General features: G+C 42.1%; 1 pseudogene; it reads right to left on the bottom strand.

Annotated features, from left to right (window-relative positions):
* Positions 1-18,914: 18,914 nt before the first annotated feature.
* On the bottom strand, positions 18,915-19,827 carry LOC126067164 (olfactory receptor 10A7-like; annotated as a pseudogene).
* Positions 19,828-20,994: the final 1,167 nt, after the last annotated feature.

The following is a 20,994-nucleotide window of genomic DNA, read 5'->3' as shown; positions in this document are numbered from 1 at the left end:
ACTTGTACAACTGGCATGTCTGACTTCCTCTAACTTCACAAAGGGGAAGGAGAATCGAGATCTATAGCCCAATTCTGGTTCCTTTGACGCGGAGGTTAGGCATGCCTCCTTTCTCTGCCATCTTTACAAATTCTGACCCCACCAATCCCTTCCCCGGCACTCTTTGCTTCTCTGCTGTGTCCAATAATTCATTGCAATGGCCACAAAGAGCTCACAGATAATACTCATGATTATGGGGTTTATCAGAGATGTAAGAGGTTACAATTCAGGTTCAGGAATGCTCAGGATACAGTTCTTCCATCTCAGCTGTGCTCACGGGCACGCCTCTCTGGCTCTTGGCCTCTGCCCTGCTTGGGCAAGTGTTAACAAAGCTCTTTTAGTGTAATAAGTGTCCAGAGGCACCCCACGCTGCCAGTAAACCTTAGCCCGAAGGTGCTCAGTCCTAGCACTGTGGGTTAGCAAACCTAGCTCCACCAAGTACCTGAAGGCTTCCTACTCTTCCAGCAACCCTCCTGGCCGAAACCACTCAGCTTTCTTGCTCACTGGGGCCAAGAAGCCCAAAGCACGATCTCCTGGCCATCTCTGCTGTCACTGTTTCTCTGCCACCACTACTCAACATCTTCAATGTTATAGCTTTCTCTCCTCTGTCTTCTGATTCCAGGAGCTTCTCAGCACAGGGATCCTGGGTCCAAAGGAGGCACTCTGCTCTTGGCACTACTTCCTTGTTGGTGGTGAGATCCTCTCTTTCCTCCCTTGGGATGGGTCATTTCAAACCAATCTCCTTGGCCACAATTACCCTATTTGCACTTGGGTAGGGGTTACAAGACCATGGTGAGAAAGGCCACACAAAAACCATCCGTCACACCACAGGACTTGACAGCAATGGGTTCAGTTTTGGGTTTGGTTCAGAGATACCAATTATTCAGTATATATATGTTGTTGTTAGGTGCTGTCGAGTCGGTTCCAACTCATAGGGATCCTATGCATAACAGAATGGAACACCACCCAGTCCTGAGCCATCCTCACAACACTTGTTATGCTTGAGCTCATTGTTGCAGGCACTGTGTCAATCTACCTTTCTGAGGGTCTTCCTCTTATCCGCCGACCCTGTGCTCTGCCAAGCATCATGTCCCTCTCCAGGGACTGATCCCTCTTGACAACATGTCCAAAGTATGTAAGACGCAGTCTCACCATCCTTGCCTCTAAGGAGCTTTCTGGCTGTATTTCGGTTTTTTTTTAAATAATTTTTATTGTGCTTTAAGTGAAAGTTTACAAATCAAGCCAGTCTGTCACATATAAGCTTATACACACCTTACTACCTATTCCCATTTACTCTCCCCCTAATGAGTCAGACCGCTCCCTCCTTCCAGTCTCTCCTTTCATGGCCATTTTCCCAGCTTCTAACCCTCTCTACCCTCCCATCTCCCCGCCAGACAGGAGATGCCAACACAGTCTCAGGTGTCCACCTGATACAAGTAGCTAACTCTTCATCAGCATCTCTCTCCAAACCATTGTCCAGTCCCTTCCATGTCTGATGAGTTGTCTTCGGGAATGGTTCCTGTCCTGGGCAAACAGAAGGTTTGGGGACCATGACCGCCAGGATTCTTCTAGTCTCACTCAGACCATTAAGTCTGGTCTTTTTATGAGAATTTGGGGTCTGCATCCCACTGTTCTCCTGCTCCCTCGGGGGTTCTCTGTTGTGCTCCCTGTCAGGGCAGTCATCGGTTGTGGCCGGGCACCATCTAGTTCTTCTGGTCTCAGGATGAAGTAAGTCTCTAGTTCATGTGGCCCTTTCTGTCTCTTGGGCTCATAGTTATCATGTGACCTTGGTGTTCATTCTCCTTTGATCCAGGTGGTTTAAGACCAATTGATGCATCTTAGATAGCCGCTTGTTGGCATTTAAGACCCCAGACACCACACTTCAAAGTGGGATGCAGAATGTTTTCATAATAGAATTTATTTTGCCAATTGACTTAGAAGTCCCCTTAAACCATAGTCCCCAAACCCCCGCCCTTGCTCCGCCGAAGGTCGAAGCACTCACTTTATCCCGGAAACTTCTTTGCTTTTGGTCCAGTCCAGTTGAGATGACCTTCCCTTCACCTAAACTAGTTCTTATCTACTAACTAATCAGTAAATAACCCTCTCCCACCCTCCCTCCCTCCCCCTTCTCATAACCACAAAAGAATGTTTTCTTCTCAATTTATACTATTTCTCAAGATCTTATAAGAGTGGTCTTATACAATATTTGTCCTTTTCCATCTGTCTAATTTCACTCAGCATAATGCCTTCCAGGTTCCTCCATGTTATGAAATGTTTCACAGATTCATCACTGTTCTTTATTGATGCGTAGTATTCCATTGTGTGAATGTACCATAATTTATTTAACCATTCATCCGTTGGTATACACCTTGGTTGCTTCCAGCTTTTTGCTATTGTAAACAGTCCTACAGTAAACATAGGTGTGCATATATCTGTTTGTGTAAAGGCTCTTATTTCTCTAGGGTATATTCCGAGGAGTGGGATTTCTGGGTTGTGTAGTTTTTTGTTTTTTATGGTAGTTCTATTTCTAACTTTTTAAGAAAACACCAGATAGATTTCCAAAGTGGTTGTACCATTTTACATTCCCACCAGCAGTGTATAAGAGTTCCAATCTCTCCGCAGCCTCTCCAACATTTATTATTTTGTGTTTTTTGGATTAATGCCAGCCTTGTTGGAGTGAGATGGAATCTCATCATAGTTTTAATTTCCATTTCTCTAATGGCTAATGATCGAGAGCATTTTCTCACGTATCTGTTCGCTGCCTGAATATCTTCTTTAGTGAAGTGTGTGTTCATATCCTTTGCCCACTTTTTGATTGGGTTGTTTGTCTTTTTGTGGTTGAGTTTTAACAGAATCATATAGATTTTAGAGATCAGGTGCTGGTCGGAGATGTCATAGCTGAAAATTCTTTCCCAGTCTGTAGGTGGTCTTTTTACTCTTTTGGTGAAGTCCTTAGATGAGCATAGGTGTTTGATTTTTAGGAGCTCCCAGTTATCTGGTTTCTCTTCGTCATTTTTAGTAATGCTTTGTATTCTGTTTCTGCCTTGTATTAGGGCTCCTAACGTTGTCCCTATTTTTTCTTCCATGATCTTTATCATTTTAGTCTTTATGTTTAGCTCTTTGATCCACTTGGAGTTAGTTTTTGTGCATAGTGTGAGGTATGGGTCCTGTTTCATTTTTCACCAAATGAATATCCAGTTATGCCAGCACCATTTGTTAAAAAGACTATCTTTTCCCCAGTTAACTGACACTGGGCCTTTGTCAAATATCAGCTGCTCATATGTGGATGGATTTATATCTGGGTTCTCAATTCTGTTCCATTGTCCTATGTGCCTGTTTTTGTACCGGTACCAGGCTGTTTTGACTACTGTGGCTGTATAATAGGTTCTAAAATCAGGTAGAGTGAGGCCTCCTACTTTCTTCTTCTTTTTTAGGAATGCTTCACTTATCCGGGGCTTCTTTCCCTTCCATATAAAGTTGGTGATTTGTTTCTCCATCACATTAAATATGTCATTGGAATTTGGATTGGAAGTGCATTGTACGTATAGATGGCTTTTGGTACAACAGACATTTTGACTATGTTAAGTCTTCCTATCCATGAGCAAGGTATGTTTTTCCACTTAAGTATGTCCTTTTGAATTTCTTGTATTAGTGCTTTGTAGTTTTCTTTGTATAGGTCTTTTACATCTTTGGTAAGATTTATTCCTAAGTATTTTATCTTCTTGGGGGCTACTGTGAATGGTATTGATTTGGTGATTTCTTCTTCGATGTTCTTTTTGTTGATGTAGAGGAATCCAAATGATTTTTGTATGTTTAACTTGTAACCTGAGACTCTGCCAAACTCTTCTATAAGTTTCAGTAGTTTTCTGGAGGATTTTTTACGGTTTTCTGTATATAGGATTGTGTCATCTGCAAATAGAGATAATTTGACTTCTTCCTTGCAAATTCGGATGCACTTTATTTCTTTGTCTAGCCTAATTGCTCTGGCTAGGGCCTCTAGCACAATGCTGAATAAGAGCGGTGATAAAGGGCATCTTTGCCTGGTTCCCATTCTCAAGGGAAATGCTTTCAGGCTCTCTCCGTTTAGAATGATGTTGGCTGTTGGCTTTATATGAAAAAAAAAAAAAAAAACCCTAGGTGCCCTTTATTATGTTGAGGAATTTTCCTTCAATTCCTATTTTGCTGAGAGTTTTAATCATGAATGGGTGTTGGACTTTGTCAAATGTCCTTTCTGCATCGATTGATAAGATCATGTGGTTTTTGTCTTTTGTGTTATTTATATGCTGGATTACGTTAATGGTTTTTCTAATATTAAACCAACCTTGCATAAAATAACCCAACCTAGTATAAATCCCACTTAATCATGGTGGATTTTTTTTTAATATGTTGTTCAATTCTATTGGCTAGAATTTTGTTGAGGATTTTTGCAACTATGTTCATAAGAGATATAGGTCTGTAATTTTCTTTCTTGGTGGTGTCTTTGCCTGGTTTTGGTATCAGGGATATGGTGGCTTCATAGAATGAGTTAGGTAGTATTCCATCATTTTCTATGGTTTAAATACCTTTAGTAGTAGTGGTGTTAACTCTTCTCTGAAAGTTTGGTAGAACTCTGCAGTGAAGCCATCCGGGCCAGGGCTTTTTTTTGTTGGGAGTTTTTTGATTACCTTTTCAATCTCTTTTTTTGTTATGGGTCTATTTAGTTGTTCTACTTCTGATTGTGTTAGTTTAGGTAGGTAGTGTTTTTCTAGGAATTCATCCATTTCTTCTAGGTTTGCAAATTTGTTAGCACAATTTTTCATAATAATCTGATATGATTCTTTTAATTTCAGTTGGGTCTGTTGTGATATGGCCCATCTCATTTCTTATTTGGGTCATTTGTTTCCTTTCCTATATTTCTTTAGTCAGTCTGGCCAATGGTTTATCAATTTTGTTAACTTTTTCAAAGAACCAGCTTTTGGCTTTGTTAATTCTTTCAATTTTTTTTCTGTTCTCTAATTCATTTTGTTCAGCTCTAAGTTTTACTATTTGTTTTTTTCTAGTGCCTGATGGATTCTTTTGTTGCTCGCTTTCTGTTTGTTCAAGTTGCAGGGACAGTTCTCTGATTTTGGCTCTTTCTTCTTTATGTATGTGTGCATTTATCGATATAAATTGACCTCTGAGCACTGCTTTTGCTGTGTCCCAGAGGTTTTGATAGGAAGTGTTTTCATTCTCATTGCATTCTATGAATTTCTTTATTCCCTCCTTAATGTCTTCTATAACCCAGTCTTTTTTGAGCAGGATATTGTTCAGTTTCCAAGTATTTGATTTCTTTTCCTTGATTTTTCTGCTATTGATTTCCACTTTTATGGCCTTGTGGTCCGAGAAGATGCTTTGTAATATTTCGATGTTTTTGATTCTGCAAAGGTTTTTTTTATGACCTAATACGTGATCTATTCTAGAGAATGTTCCATGTGCACAAGAAAAAAAAGTATACTTTCCAGCTGTTGGGTGAAGCGTTCTGTATAAGTTTATGAGGTCAAGTTGGTTGATTGTAGCAATTAGGTCTTCCATGTCTCTATTGAGCTTCTTACTGGAAGTCCTATCCTTCTCTGATAGTGGTGTGTTGAAGTCTCCTACTATAATTTTGGAGGTATCTATCTCACTTTTCAGTTCTGTAAAAGTTTGTTTTATGTATCTTGCAGCGCTGTCATTGGGTGCATAAATATTTAATTTGGTTATATCTTCCCAGTCAATTATCCCTTTAATCATTATGTAGTGTCCTTCTTTACCCTTTGTGGTGGATTTAACTTTAAAGTCTATTTTGTCAGAAATTAATATTGCTACTTCTGCTTTTTTTTTATTCTTGTTTGCTTGATATATTTTTTTTCCAACCTTTGAGTTTTAGTTTGTTTGTGTCTCTAAGTCTAAGGTGTGTCTCTTGTAGATACCATATAGACAGATCATGTTTCTTTATCCGGTCTGACACTCTCTGTCTCTTTACTGGTGCATTTAGTCCATTTACATTCAGCGTCATATATAGATAAGTATGTGTTTAGTGCTGTCATTTTGATACCTTTTTGTGTGTGGTGTTGACAATTTCATTTTTCCACTTACTTTTTTGTGCTGAGATGTTTGTCTTTCTAAATTGTGTGTTCCTCATTTTCATAGTAGTCGAATTTATGTTTGCTCAGTCGTTATGTTTTTCTTGGTTTTTATTTTGAGTTATGGAATTGTTAGACCTCTTCATGGTTACCTTAATATTTACCCCTATTTTTCTAAGTAAAAACCTAACTTGTATCGTCCTATATCACCTTGTTTTCCTCTCCATGTGACAGTTCTATGCCTCCTGTATTTAGTCCCTCTTTTTGATTATTGTGATCTTTTACATAATGACTTCAATGATTCCCTGTTTTGAGCATTTTTTTCTTATTAAAATTAATCTTAATTTGGTTTTGTGATTTCCCTATTTGAGTTGATATCCGGATGTTCTGTTCTGTGACCTTGTGTTGTGTTGGTATCTGATATTATTGATTTTCTGACCAAACAATTTCCTTTACTATTTCTCTTAGCTTTGGTTTGGTTTTTGCAAATTCTCTAAGCTTGTGTTTACTTGTAAATGTTTTAATTTCACCTTCATATTTGAGAGAGAGTTTTGCTGGATATGTGATCCTTGGCTGGCAGTTTTTCTCCTTCAGTGCTCTATATATGTCATCCCACTGCCTTCTTGACTGCATGGTTTCTGCTGAGTAGTCTGAACTTCTTCTTATTGATTCTCCTTTGTAGGAGGTCCTTCTTTTATCCCTGGCTGCTTTTAAAATTTTCTCTTTATCTCTGGTTTTGGCAAGTTTGATGATAATATGTCTCGGTGATTTTCTTTTGGGGTCAGTCTTATATGGGGTTCAATGAGCATCTTGGATAGATATCCTTTTGTCTTTCATGACGTCAGGGAAGTTTTCTGCCAACAGATCTTCAACTATTCTCTCTGTATTTTCTGTTATCCATTCCTATTTTGGAACTCCAATCATACACAAGTTATTCTTCTTGATAGAGTCCCACATGATTCTTAGGGTTTCTTCATTTTTTTTAATTCTTTTATCTGATTTTTCTTCAACTATATTGGTGTCAATTGCTGTATCCTCTTACTCCCCCACTCTGCCTTCCAATTGCTCGATTCTGCTCCTCTAATTCTGTAATTTTACTGTAAATCTTTTGGTTTTCTGAATGCTGTCTCTCTGTGGATTCTTGCAACTTATTAATTTTTCCACTATGTTCTTGAGAAATCTTTTTGATTTCTTCAACTGCTTTATCAGTGTGTTCCTTGGCTTTTTCTGTAGATTCCCTTATTTCATTTTTGAGGTCATCCCTGATGTCTTGAAGCATTCTGTAAATTAGTTTTTTATATTCTGTATCTGGCAATTCCAGGATTGTATCTTCATTGGGAAAGATTTTGATTCTTTAATTTGGGGAGTTGTAGAAGCAATCATGGTCTGCTTCTTTATGTGGTTTGATATCGACTGCTGTCTCCGAGCCATCTATAAGGTATTGTAATGATTTATTTTACATTTGCTCACTGAGTCTTATTTTGTTTTGTTTTCTTTCAATATATGTAGATGGGCTACTAGATTGCGCTGTCTTGATTCACTTATGTCCTATTACCAGCTGGTTTGGGTTGTTACCAGATATATCAGCATAAGAGTCTATTCACTATTCTTGAGTAGAATCTGATTTTGGGTCACCAAGTGTGTGGTGTAGACTGTCACCTATTCACTTAGAGAAGTAGTGGTGATAGATGTGTGCACCAGATTCTAGGAGCAGCGGGGGGTCACACTCCAGGGGCGGCAGGATGCTGACAGGCTTCTCCCAAGTGCCAGTGAGGTAGGTGTGTCTCTATTCCTAAAGCACTTTGGTGGGTGGGCTCTGCAGCTGTACCTTAGGCACCCAATGCATGTACCTCTACAGACTGGTAGGTGTCACTATCCTCAGACCCCTATGGCAGGAGATTAGGTGGTTTGGGTGGAGCTTCAGCCCTCAGTTCCCTGTTGTGGGTCAGTGAGGGCTCTGTTTAATGGGTAGAGATATCAGACCTGGGAAACTTGTCTTTCCAGTAATCCGATAAAACAATTACTGTCAGATCACTATCAGAATTGCCTTTGCATTATAATAGCCACCTTGTTCCCTGTAGAGATGAAAGCCCAAGACAGTGGATCTCATATGCTTGGCTGGAGCAGGTTCTGTATTTTTAGTCCAATTTCAGGAAGTCAGGGAAGAATTTTTGGTCCCTGGGTTTTTTGAAGCTGCTTCTCTCAGGCCAGGAGAATGGGTTAAGAAAAGACAAAAAAAAACACAGAGCACTTCACTCTGTGGCCCAGGAAATTCCAATGTTAATGAGGCAGCCTTGGAAGGGGAGGGGAGGGATCAGATAGATAGGAGAGAGTAGCACCCAGGAATACAGACAAAGTTACTTATCTTGCTTGATGATGACTGTTTTATCTGAGTCTCCCCAGGGGTGTGTAGCCTGTGTGCACTGTCTCGGTCAAGATTGCCCCCGAGGGTAAAGCCCACGTCCTGTGCTTGTGCTGTCTCAGAAGCCGAAGTCAGTTCCTCCGTTCCCAGTCCAAAGCCTATCGCCAAGGTTCCCTGGCTGGGACACTGCACTCCAGGCTCCAAAATCAGTCACTGCGTCCCGTTGACTTCTCCTCCTGTCAGCCGCATCACTGCGCTGCCTGTGTGCACTGTCTGGGCTTCCCCCGAGGTCACTTCTGGGGACTAGGGCTGCGTCCCATGTTTGTGCCATCTCAGGATGCCGTGATCCCCTGTGCCCAGTCCAAAGCCCAGCGTCAAGGTTTTCTGACTGCGACGCTGGCTCCAGGCTCCGAAAACAGTCGCTCCTTCCCTGTGGTTGCTCGTTCTCTCGTTAGCGGAGTCAGTGTGCAGCCTGCTTGAGCTGGCTGAGTCTCTGTCACTCGGGCCAACTCTTTAGATCTGTGTTTGATGGTCAGGGTTCATAGATTGTCATGTATGTGATCGATTTACTTGTTTTTCCAAGTCTTTGTTGCAAGAGGGATCCGAGGTAGCTTCTACCTAGTCAGCCATCTTGGCCTCGCCTCCTGTACTTCTTTTAAGACAGATTTTTTTGTTCTTTTGACAGTCCATGATATATTCAGTATTCTTCTCCAACACCACAATTTAAAGGTGTCAATTCTTCTTCAGTCTTCCTTATTCACTGTCCAGCTTTCATGTACATATGATGCAATTGAAAATACCATGGCTTGGGTCAGGTGCACCTTAGTCTTCAAGGTGACATCTTTGCTCTTCAACACTTTAAAGAGGTCGTTTGCAGCAGATTTACCCAATGCAATCCATCTTTTGATTTCTTGACTGCTGCTTCCATGGCTGTTGATTCTGGATTGAAGTAAAATGAAATCCTTGACAACCTCAACCTTTTCTCTGTTTATCATGATGTTGCTCATTGGTCCAGTTGTGAGGAATTTTGTTTTCTTTATGTTGAGGTGCAATCCATACTGAAGGCTGTGGTCTTTGATCATCATCAGTAAGTCTTCAAGTCCTCTTCACTTTCAGCAAGGAAGGTTGTGTCATCTGCATCACACAGGTTGTTAATGAGTCTTCCTCCAATCCTGATGCCCCGTTCTTCTTCATATAGTCCAGCTTCTCTTATTATTTGTTCGGGATACAAATTGAATAGGTATGGTGAAAGAATACAACCCTGATACACACCTTCCCTGACTTTAAGCCAATCAGTATCCCCTCCTCTTGAGCACAATTAAGTGTTCTGCAATTCCCATTCTTTGCAATGTTAGTAGGTATATTTATATGGAATGTATACATAAACCAAAAGAAACCAAACCAGTTGCCATCCAGTCAATTCTGACTCATAGCAACCCTGTAGAACAGAGTTGAACTGTCCCATAGAGTTTTCAAGGAGCACATGGTAGACTCAAACTGCTGACCTTTTGCTTAGCAGCTGTAGCTCCTAACCACTACGCCATCGGGTTTTCCATATATATATATATATATACACACACAGAATTCTCACAAATATATATTTTAGTTGTATTTGAAAATATGTTTTGTCATTTTCATCATTCTCCTGTCTCTCTTGCTCTTCCTCTCAAAGAAGCTAAATGCTGGCATCTTTTTTAAAAAAATTACCAACAGGTAAAACAATATAATGTCTCACAGAAAGGGCCACATGAACCAGAGATTACATCATCCTGAGACCATAAGAACTAGATGGTGCCCGGCTACAACCGAAGACAGCCCTGACAGGGAACACAAGAGAGAATCCCTGAGGGAGGAGGAGAGCAGTGGGAATGCAGACCCCAAATACTCATAAGGCCAGACTTAATGGTCTGACTGAGACTAGAAGGACCCTGGTGGTCATGGGCCCCAGACCTTCTGTTGCCCCAGGACAAGAACCATTCCCGAAGCCAACTCTTCAGACATGAATTGGACTGGACAATGGGTTGGAGAGGGATGCTGGTGAGCAGTGAGCTTCTTGGATCAGGTGGACACTTGAGACTATGTTGGCATCCCCTGCCTGGAGGGGAGATGAGAGGGTGGAGGGGGTTAGAAGCTGGTGAAATGGACACAAAAAGAGAGAGTGGAGGGACAGAGAGGGCTGTCTCATTACAGGGAGAGTAATTGGGAGTGTGTAGCAAGGTATATAGGGTTTTTGTGTTGGAGACTGACTTGATTTGTTAACTTTCACTTAAAGCACAATAAAAATTGTTTAAAAAATAATAATGTACTGTCTCAGATTTACATCTACATAATTCAGCTGGGCTGATGGTTGAGAATATAGATAAACCAAGATTGACAGCTGAGTGAAGAGTGCATGGAGATTCACTGTATTTTTCTCTCTACTTTAATGTATATTTAAAATTTCCACAGCTCAGAGTTTAAAAAACAAGCACCAAGATAACCTAAGACCCAGAAGGGCATTGCATATCCTGAAGAATCAATAAATACCCCTTATAATTTCAATCAAAGTTCCAATAAAAACTTTTAAAAACCTTGCCATGTATTCCAACTCATAGCAACCGTAAAGGACAGAGTAGAACTGCCCCATAGGGCTTCCAAGGAGTGCTGGTGGGTTCCAACTGCCAACCTTTTAGTTAGCAGTCATAGCTCTTAACCACTACTCCACAGTGACAACCACAGGGAAAAGACACCTTTAACTCCTCCTTTTCCTCTTCTCAAATGAATGCATTCTTTCTTCCATTGGTTCCCTGTGGGTAAGTGCTGGAGCCCAACCTCAGAAGGGACAGAGTGGGGATTTAAAACTGTATTATGATCAATAGCAGGAAATACGTTTGACATTGAGAGGGGAGGGGACAGGCAGGAGACACGTGAAGAGATGCTGTTTCCATGAATTTCTTTTTCACTCTGAAAGAAAGTGTGGACAGACACCATAAATCCTTGGCCTCCAGGGTTCCCCAAACTCCCTAAAAGCTGCATGCAAAATTTTATGGGATTGCAGGTACTTTAGCTGGAGGCAGGCATTGGGAAGGCTCTCATCAGATTGTAGAAGGGTTTTATAATCCACTGAAGGAATGAGAGTATTGAATGAGAGTTTGCCCATCTGACTGACTCTGAGGGACAACACTGGAGACACAGGTGTCAAACAATTCTAAGTCACCAGCCCAGACAGGGATCCTCTGTGGCAGTCATTGCTCCTTCAGCTCTTGATTCAGCTGGATACACTTCCTGGAATCTCCTCGGTCAGGTTTACAGCCTGAAGCAGAGTTACCCTGAAGCTACTGAAACTTCATCTTCACAATATTTCTATGGGGGGTCACTGCCTTTCTTCTCTTTGACACACACTGGAAAAGGAATGAGAGGTTCAGTTACCCACCAAAAGTCACACCACAAGTAGTGGTGGAGCATCCAGGCATTTGGCCTCATACCCCATGTTCATAACCATTGCACTATTCCAGAATAGGAGAGCTGGGACCTGCAAGTCTAGCTCAGGAAGAGAGATTCTAGGAAAAGAAGGAGAAAAAATGAGCATAGCGGTTCACTCTGAAAGCAGGGTCCAGGACTCACGGGGAGAGGGGGACAACAACTGTTTCTTGGTTAAAGGATCAAGGAATATCAGAAACTCTCCACTTGGATATAAACATCTCCAGCTGTGACACAGATGGCAGGGTGGGCAAGACAAACTCAGCCAAGGGACCAACTGTGAGGCTAGGTCTCTCCTGAGAACTCTGTAGCACATTCCTTTCCTAGTGCCCACCTCTCATTACTTGCTTTTGTTATCCTGCCCAGAACGAGTGACACCATACCCTCTCTGGTTTCCATTGGGTTTGCCAATCAGAGATAGTGGGGGAATTGTCTCAATAAAACAGAATAATAGTCCAGAATCATTTCTGGACTCCAAGAGAAGCCAGATCATGCTTCCTGGAGCTCTCCTCCTGCTGGTCTAGTGGGTCCTGACCTTGACTGAGATCTGGCAGGTGAGTAAAGAATCAGGATAAACTGATGCTGGGGAGGGAGGAGCCAAAGGTCTGGCCTCGTGGGTGCTGAGCAAGCCCTTAAGAAGGGCCTCAACCCCTTGACTGGGGGGGTGGGGTGGCCAAAGCAAGTGGGGAAAAAGACAGGTGGGGGGGGTTGTCTCCAGAGTCCTCATTTCATTTTGGTTTCTCTCTCCACCACCCATCCCCATCCTCCCAGGGGTTTCTCATCCCTCTCCTCAACTCTGCATGCCTCACAGTGAAGTGCCCCAAGAGACAGGCATGATGTAAGAGGTTGTGACAGGGAGCCCTGAGGCTCAGTGCCCTTGGGAAGGCAGGAGGGAACTTCTCCAGCTTGGAGATGGCCCCAGGTGAGAACACAGCCCAGGAAGGTGAGCTCAGGAATCTAGGGCACTAGGGCCCCTTCTTCCCTGAAGGCATTTGCTGAACCTGCAGATATAAGAAGCTCTTGGCTGCCTTCTGGTGCTGAGTGGAAACAGAGGTGGATGCCAGAGGACATGAAGGTAGGGACTCTGGTGAACCACTCCACTTTAAGCAGGGACTCAAAAATGCTGCTTCCACAGGTAGTTTTGACCTGCTGTAAACAACTCCCACAAAATTTTATCATAGTGCACGTTTCCTCTTGGTGATCTGATTTGGATTCCACCTTCCAGTTTGGAATGAAGCAGTCCTGAATCGGAAACCTATCAGGTGTAACAGACACGTATGTACAGAAAATTTCTGGAGATAAAAAAAATCATCATCTTAGGCTAAAATTAATTCTATCTTTTTTTTGTTATTTTTATTATTTGTAAAAAGATGCAGTGCACAATCAAAGATATCTGTGTTCACACTGAGGAGATAAGACACCATGAAGCAGAAACAACAGAGATAACAGTGATGGAAGTCGTCCCAGAAACAGTTCCCTGATTGTGAAGCTACTTTGTGTTTTTGTTCAAAGAAATGACATTCTTGAAAACCTGATCAGAGAACTGGAAGTTAAAAAACCTGAGAGAGAGCTAGAAAAGAAACCAAACAGAAATTGCAAATCTGAAAAATAACAGCAGATGAGGCACATTTGAAAAAGGAGAGAATTAATAGTTAACAAGAAAGACTATCCTAGAACCCAAATTTTAAGTCTGACAATTGCTGACCCCTAGATAGCAGGTTGCTGTCTGGGTTGCTGGCTTATTTTCCTTACCCTGCAAAAACCGTATGCCTCCTCTATGTGTTTAAATGTTACGGAGATGTCTGACCTTCTTCAGATCAGCCATCAGCATATGTGACCCATCACCCAGGCCCTGATGGGAACATTACCCTGAGGTGTTGGGCCCTGGGCTTCTACATGGCAGAGATCACCATGACCCGGCAGCAGGATGGGGTGGACCAGACCCAAGACACAGAGCTTGTGCAGACCAGGCCTGCAGGGCAAGGGACCATCCAGAGGTGGGCAGCCATGGTGGTGCCCTCTGGAGAGGAGCAGAGATACACGTGCTTTGTGCAGTACGAGGGGCTTCCTAGGCCCCTTACACTTAAGTGGGCTAAAGAGGGGGATGTAGGAGTGGAAACCTCTTAGCAGAACTGGCATAACTGGAGCTGTTCTGGGTGCCCGTGGCAGGGTCAGGCTTTGGCCTGAGGGCTCAGGACCGCTTCCATCCTCTTCTTAGAAGCAGCTTCCCAGCTCACCCCAATCACTGTGGGAATCACGAGTTCTCCTTGCCGCTCTGATCCTTGGGGCTGTGATGCGCAAGAGGAAGGTCTCAGGTATGGAAGGCGCTGGGATTGGCCTTCCTTTGTCCGACCTGTAGGAGTCCTACTGCACAGGGATGATTTGCCCTATTCCTTCCCATTGTTACTCTGTGCCCAGAGATGGTGACCCACACAGGCCAAAAATCCTGGACAGGACTTGGCAGACAGACAGACTAGCAGACAGATCGCTCCTGGTCTAGCAGCCTTTGCACCCAGCCGTGAGAAGTTAAGGGTAACAGAGGGGATTGCTGGGATCCAGGAGCTTGGTAGCCAGGAAGCCTGAGAAAATGCAGACTGAAGGCCGAAACCAGAGGCTGGAGGCCTGCTCAGTCACTGTCATCGCCTACCCTGAGCACCGTTATCCAGGGTACACTGTCTTTCACCAGGGACCCTCACACTTGTTAACACCTCTGGGCTCCATGGTTCCCCTGAACCTCCATGAGGATCCTAAACAGCAGAATTGGAAAGTTGCCTGAGTGCTGCTAATACGCCACCCAGGGCACCAGGAACTGGTTCTCATGTCAACTAAATTACCTGTATGGAAAATGTCACCCTTCTGCTATTCTCTTTCCTGACAAGAAAGAATATGTCATTAAACAAAGTACTCGTAAAGGATTAATGAAGTGTAATTAATATGTATATGGAAACCCTGGTGGTGTAGTGGTTAAGAGCTATGGCTGCTAACCAAAAGGTCAGCAGTTTGAATCCACAGGGCGCTCCTTGGAGACTCTATGGGGCAGTTCTACTCTGTCTTATAAGGTCACTGTGACTTGGAATCAAATCGATAGCGATAGGTTAATGGGTAACAGGTATATGTTGATACAGCCTCCCAGTTGTGCACACTGGCAGGAAGAAAGAAGTTAAGCCCCAGTTACTGATGAGAACAGCAGAGAGGCAACATTCTGGTTAGGGACACCGGGTGCCCACTCACACCGAACAGAAAGCTGCAAACTGACTTCCAGGAGAGTAAATGCGTGGACCCGGTACTGTTCTTTTCTTCCATTTTTTCCTGACACTGCTCTGGTTTCTGGGGCTAAGCCTCCTCAATCTCAACTGGGTAACAATATTAATCGGTTATTCAAGAAACTCATTGACCCAACATGGCATGAGAACTACTTGAGGGGTGTACTCTGCATGTACTAGTATGGAAGGGGAGGCTGGGTGGATGGGCCAGCTGTATAACCCTGAAATAGAGATGATGGGTGCCAATGTCTTTCACTTCGTGCATCTCACCGTCCTGCCTTAAGTATCATCTTCTCCTAGGCTCTGCTCGGATCCTTTATTGTCATTCCCCAGGCAGTGACTGGGCCCTAGACACGGATGTGTTGCTCATGGCTTCTGAAATATGACAAGAACTGAGGCAGTGGGGAACAGCCTTATGCTATAGAGGATCTTATCAAGTCAAAGGTGAACCTTTTAACTTCAAAACGCCCAGAGCATCTGAATCTGGTCATTAACATTTTCTCTCACAGGATGAGAGAGCTGCTCTGTGTGGGACTAACAAGACTTCAGTGGTTCTCACTTCTACTTCATTTCTCTCTGGACCCTGACTTCTCTTCCTTGAGCTTCTCTGTGATGAGGTCTGTCTTCTGCTATATAACACGAAGGAAGATGTAAGGAGATGTAAGGAGGAGGGTCTATCACCCCAGGTGCTCAGAAGCCCTTCCACATAGTATCCAATACCCTAGGCCAGGGTAGCAACCCTCCTTTCCTGGGGATGAAAGGGCTAAAATGTCTTACTCCCAGTCCAGCCTTATCATTTACTTGCCCTAAAGAGGAACTCATTGTTTTACTAATTTTTCTCATACCCTTTCATTGAGGATGCGATAAATGGTTAATATGATGAGTGAAAGATTATAAATTAGAAAAAAAAGATGAGATTAGAATATCTTTTAGATTGTGCATATTTGCTTCAGGTAAGTAGCAGGTGGGGATGAGAAGGGCAGGTGGAGGAGAGAAGGTGGTGGAATAGTGTGTGTCCTCACTCTGTGCTCAAGAAAGCTTCAGCTTTCACCCGGCCACTCTTGGATACTTGTCTGCATTCCTTCCTTGTGTTGTACTTTGTACTTGTTCTCTAGGGAGACCACTGTCGCACCAGGTCATAGGGCCTCAGACATCCCACAAGCTGCACCAATCTCCAAACACTGGAGATCAAGAGCAGAGAATGGCATGCCTCAATCCTGCCCCCACCTCTGGACATGTTTGCTTTTTGCTTCTAGGTTATATTCCTTCCTTTTGGAATTCATCTCTGTTATTTTGGGAGACAACAGTAATCATTCTGCTCTGGCTGTGCTCTCCCTCTGACAGCGAGTTTGTCATCCTTTTCATTGATCTCCCCAAGACACCCAGGGAAGCCTCTACACATGGGTGTCCCTCTGAACTTCACACATTAATTGCCAGCCTATTGCTGCCTTTGCCTTTCTTCCATCTCTGTTACCAGTACACTTCCCAATTCCCATGTAATATAGTAAACCAAATGTTGGCATGAGCATAGAGAAGCAATGTGTCAATTCTCCAACATGAGTAAATTACCTATTAGGACTCCATATAAGGTAGAGTCCTGGCAGAGAACAGATGGCACAATCAAAGTGGTCACTGAAAAGCATTTAATTACTGAAGTACTTTCAGAGGGGTAAGCAGGTAACAGCAATGGATGGTCAAGCTTCCTAGAACTAGGAACAGCTGGATGCTATTACCATCTCTAGTCTGAAGAGACAGCAAAAGGGAGTTTCAAGAATCCAGCAAAGCTACACCCTTTGGAGAAGCACTGCCCAGCATGCACTGTAGGTAGAGGAATGAAGCCATTACAGTAGAACAGCGCTGGAGGAAAAGGGAGGAAGTGGTGGTAGGGAATGCCTTGAATTCTTTCTCCTTCCATACAATGATCCATATGCTGTGTTTCCTCTTGTCAAACCCAACTGGAAACCACAGGGCAAAGAACCCCAGATGATGCATTCTATAACAGGACAGACACATGATGCCCGACTACGCGTTTGTGACCCGGAGAGTAGACAAAGGAGAACAATCAGGGTGATGAGATTATACGGATTCTGTGAGGGGGACAAAAGGCAGGATACACGTCTTCTATTATAAGAAGAAATTAGGAGAGAATTTTGAGCTATTAGGCTTATTCTATGTGGGCTTATGAGTCATGTCTAGGTAGATGAAAGAGGAAACGGCTATAGATAACCATGATTAAGAGCTTCCTATGTGAAATACCCAAAATGAAATGTGATGAGGTCTACAACATCCACACACAGACCACACACCCACTTAAAAGGGATGTTGTTTCAGATTTACACTCTGGACTAGATGATCTCAACCTTCAAGTTCTGGGCTTTGTATCAAAGCATAAATCTAGAGACAAGTATAAAGGTGGTAACTAGGAATGCTTCCCTCAGATTCTACTAGTTCGTGACAGCTCACAGCCTGAGGGAATTAGTCTACTGCTAAAAGGAATCTATTTCCTTCTCTCAATTTCTTTCAAAAAAAAAAGTCATGGCCTGATCTAACCTGCTTTTCTTATTTCATGTCTTTTTAAATATAATTTTATGTTACTAGGCAAATCAGTATCATTAATATCGCATGCTAGTAAAATTTTGCTGATGATAATTCAAAAACAACTGTGACCATACTTACACAGGCAGTTGTCAGAATTTCAAGCCAGATTCAGAAGAGAATGTGGAATGAGATATTATTGCTAATGTCTGATGGATCTTGGCCTAAAGCAGAGAATATCAGAAAGATGTTAACCTGTGTTTTATCTACTATGCAAGGGCATTCAACTGTGTGGGCCACAACAAATTATGGATAATATTAAAACAATGGGAATTCCAGAACACTTATTTGTGCTCGTGTGGAACCTGTAGATGGAGCAAGAAGCAGTTGTTCAGGGCCGAATGGACATGAAAATAGAGAGTGGAGGGAAGGAGTGTGTTGTTTCATTAGGGGAAGAGCAATTAGGAGTATATACCAAGGTGTATATAACGTTTTGTATGAGGGACTGACTTGATTTGTAAACTTTCACTTAAAGTACAATAAAAATTTTTTTAAAAAAGAAAAAACATATTACATGATTCATCTTTGTAGCAAATTCACTACAGAATATGTAGTGGTTTATAGTTGGTATTTCAGTTTCTATCCTTTACCCTTTTTTATCCTATTCTGTGCTCCAGATGGCTGTCCTTTATGTACTACATCAACAGGCATTCTTCCCTCTGTCTCATACTTCATTTGGTCAAGAATAGGTACCGGCAGTAGATTTGACAGGGTCAGAGCAGAATAAGGCTTGTGAAGATGCCTTCCTCTACTAAAAGACACAGATCCTGTTGATTGGCTTTTTTTTTTTTTTTAACCTGTAAAATTCCCTAGGTTCCAGTTAATACTCCATCTTGCCACTTTGGGCAAAGAGGCATGGAATTTCTCTTGTATAACTATGTGGTAATTCCCTAATCCTGACCACAATTTGTAAATATCTCCTTCTAAAATCTTTCTCAATCATCTCAATTTGACAGCAACATCTGTTTTTTGCTAGAACCGTGGCTGATACACTGATCTATACCCATTACTGTAAGTTACACGGATGAAATAAGAACAGATCTTCTACTCCCTCACCCTAAGCTTTAGTGAGTTTGGTTGCCCCTCTTTTTTTGTAAACACTCTACATACGGGGACTCAAAGCATATCTAACTTCTGCAAGACTCTCCAAGTGAATGTCCCCTTGACTGCCCCCTTGACGTCATTGTTCCTCAGGTTGTAGATGATAGGGTTTAGCATAGGGGTCATGGCAGAGTAGGACAATGACACTAGCTTCTTGTTCCCAGATGACTGGTTGGATTCAGGCCATAGGTAGGTCAGATTAGCAGTTCCATAGAAGAGGGACACTACAATGAGGTGAGGTGAACAAGCGGAGGGTGTCTTCTGGTGGCGACTACTAGAAAGCATTCTCAGGATGGTTATCATAATGCAGGTGTAGAAAACCAAAATGAGGGAGAAGGGAAACATAAATAGTAATGTGGAGACCAGTGCTTGCATTTCATACATGGTTGTGTCCTCAGGGATTAGTTTCAATTGTGGGAGGTCAGCACAAAAAAAGTAGTCTACGGCATTTGGTTCACAGAAAGAATCCCAGGTGTCTATAGCATAGAGATCAGAACACCAGACATCCAAGAGCTTGTGGACATCCACAAGCACAAGGTCTTGTTCATTATGACTGCGTAATGGAGAGGGTAACAGGTAGCCACAAGTGATTGTAAGCCATCATAGAGAGGAGGAAACATTCAGAGCTGCCAAAGAAGAAGAAATACATCTGGATACCACAGCCTACAAAGAGATGATTTTTCTTGGGAACTTTAGGTCTACCAGCATCTTAGGCACCATGACCAAGGTGAAACAAACTTCAAGAAGTGATAAATTTTGAAGAAAGAAGTACATGGGAGTTTGAAGAGCAGAATCCATGCTAGTAACTGTGGTAAGAAAGTTGCCTAACAAAGTGACTATACAAATGGCCAGTAACTAAACAAAGAGGAAAACGAGAAAAACCAAGAAGAATAAATTCAGTGACTCTGGTCTGATTTTCACAAGTCATATCTTAGACCAGCTTCTACGAATCAAAATTAATATATACATCAAAGATTGCTCTTTAAATATAATCTCAAGAATAGCAATAAAATCTATAAAACACACACAAAAAAAGAAGCAGTTGTTCAAACAGAACAAGGGGATACTGTGTGGTTCAAAATTGGAAAAGGTATGAGGCAAGATTTTATCCTTTCATCTTAATTATTCAATTAAAGGAAAGCCCCTTCACAAATAATATGACAAGCCAGACTATAAGAAGAAGAATGAAAAAAAAAAAAAAAGAAGAAGAAGAATGAGGCACCAAAATTGAAGACTCATTAAGAACCTGTGACAAGCAGATGACACAAACATGTTTGCTGAAAACGAAGATGACTTGAAATACTTACTGATAAAGGTCAAAGACCTTCAGTATGGATTACACCTGAACATAAAGAAAATGGAAATCCTCACAACTGGACCGATAAACAACATCATGATAAATGGAGAGGAAATTGAAGTTGTCAAGGATTTCATCCTACTTGGATCAACAGTTAACAACCACAGAAGCGGCAGTCAAGAAATCAAGTGACATATTGCATTGGGCAAATCTGCTGCAAAAGATCTCTTTAAAGTTTTAAAAGGCAAAGATATCAGTTTGATATTTAAGGTGTACCTGACCCAAGCCATGATCTTTTCAATCACCTCATATGCATGTGAAAGCTGGACAAGGAAAAAGGAAGACAAAGAAGAATACTGAATATACCCTGGACTGCAAGAAGAATGAACAAATTAGTCTTAGAAGAAATTTAAGCAGAATACTACTTAGAAGCAAAGATGATAAAACTTCATCTAGCTTACTTCAGGTGTGTCATCAGGAAAGACCAATGGCTAGAAAAGGACATATTTGGGAAAGGGTGAGTGAAAACATAGGAAACCCTCAATGGGATGGGTTGACACAATAGTTGCAAAAATGCGTTCAAACATACCAACAGTCCTGAGGATGGCACAGGACTGGGCAACATTTCATTCTATTATACATAAGATTTCCATGAGTTGGAGCTGACTTGATGGCAATTAAAAACAATGACAGACAAATCATGTGTTTGCTCTCACTCACATGCTGTGAAGTTCATAAGGGTCACATATGCTCATTTCTTATCCTTTTATTTGGAAAGCCCCTTCACAATCCTACAAG

This window comes from Elephas maximus, chromosome 1 (assembly GCF_024166365.1).
Source record: "Elephas maximus indicus isolate mEleMax1 chromosome 1, mEleMax1 primary haplotype, whole genome shotgun sequence".
NCBI classification, from domain to species: Eukaryota; Metazoa; Chordata; class Mammalia; order Proboscidea; family Elephantidae; genus Elephas; species Elephas maximus.
Note: the sequence above shows the minus strand (reverse complement) of the source record. Positions and strands in the feature narration are given on the sequence as shown.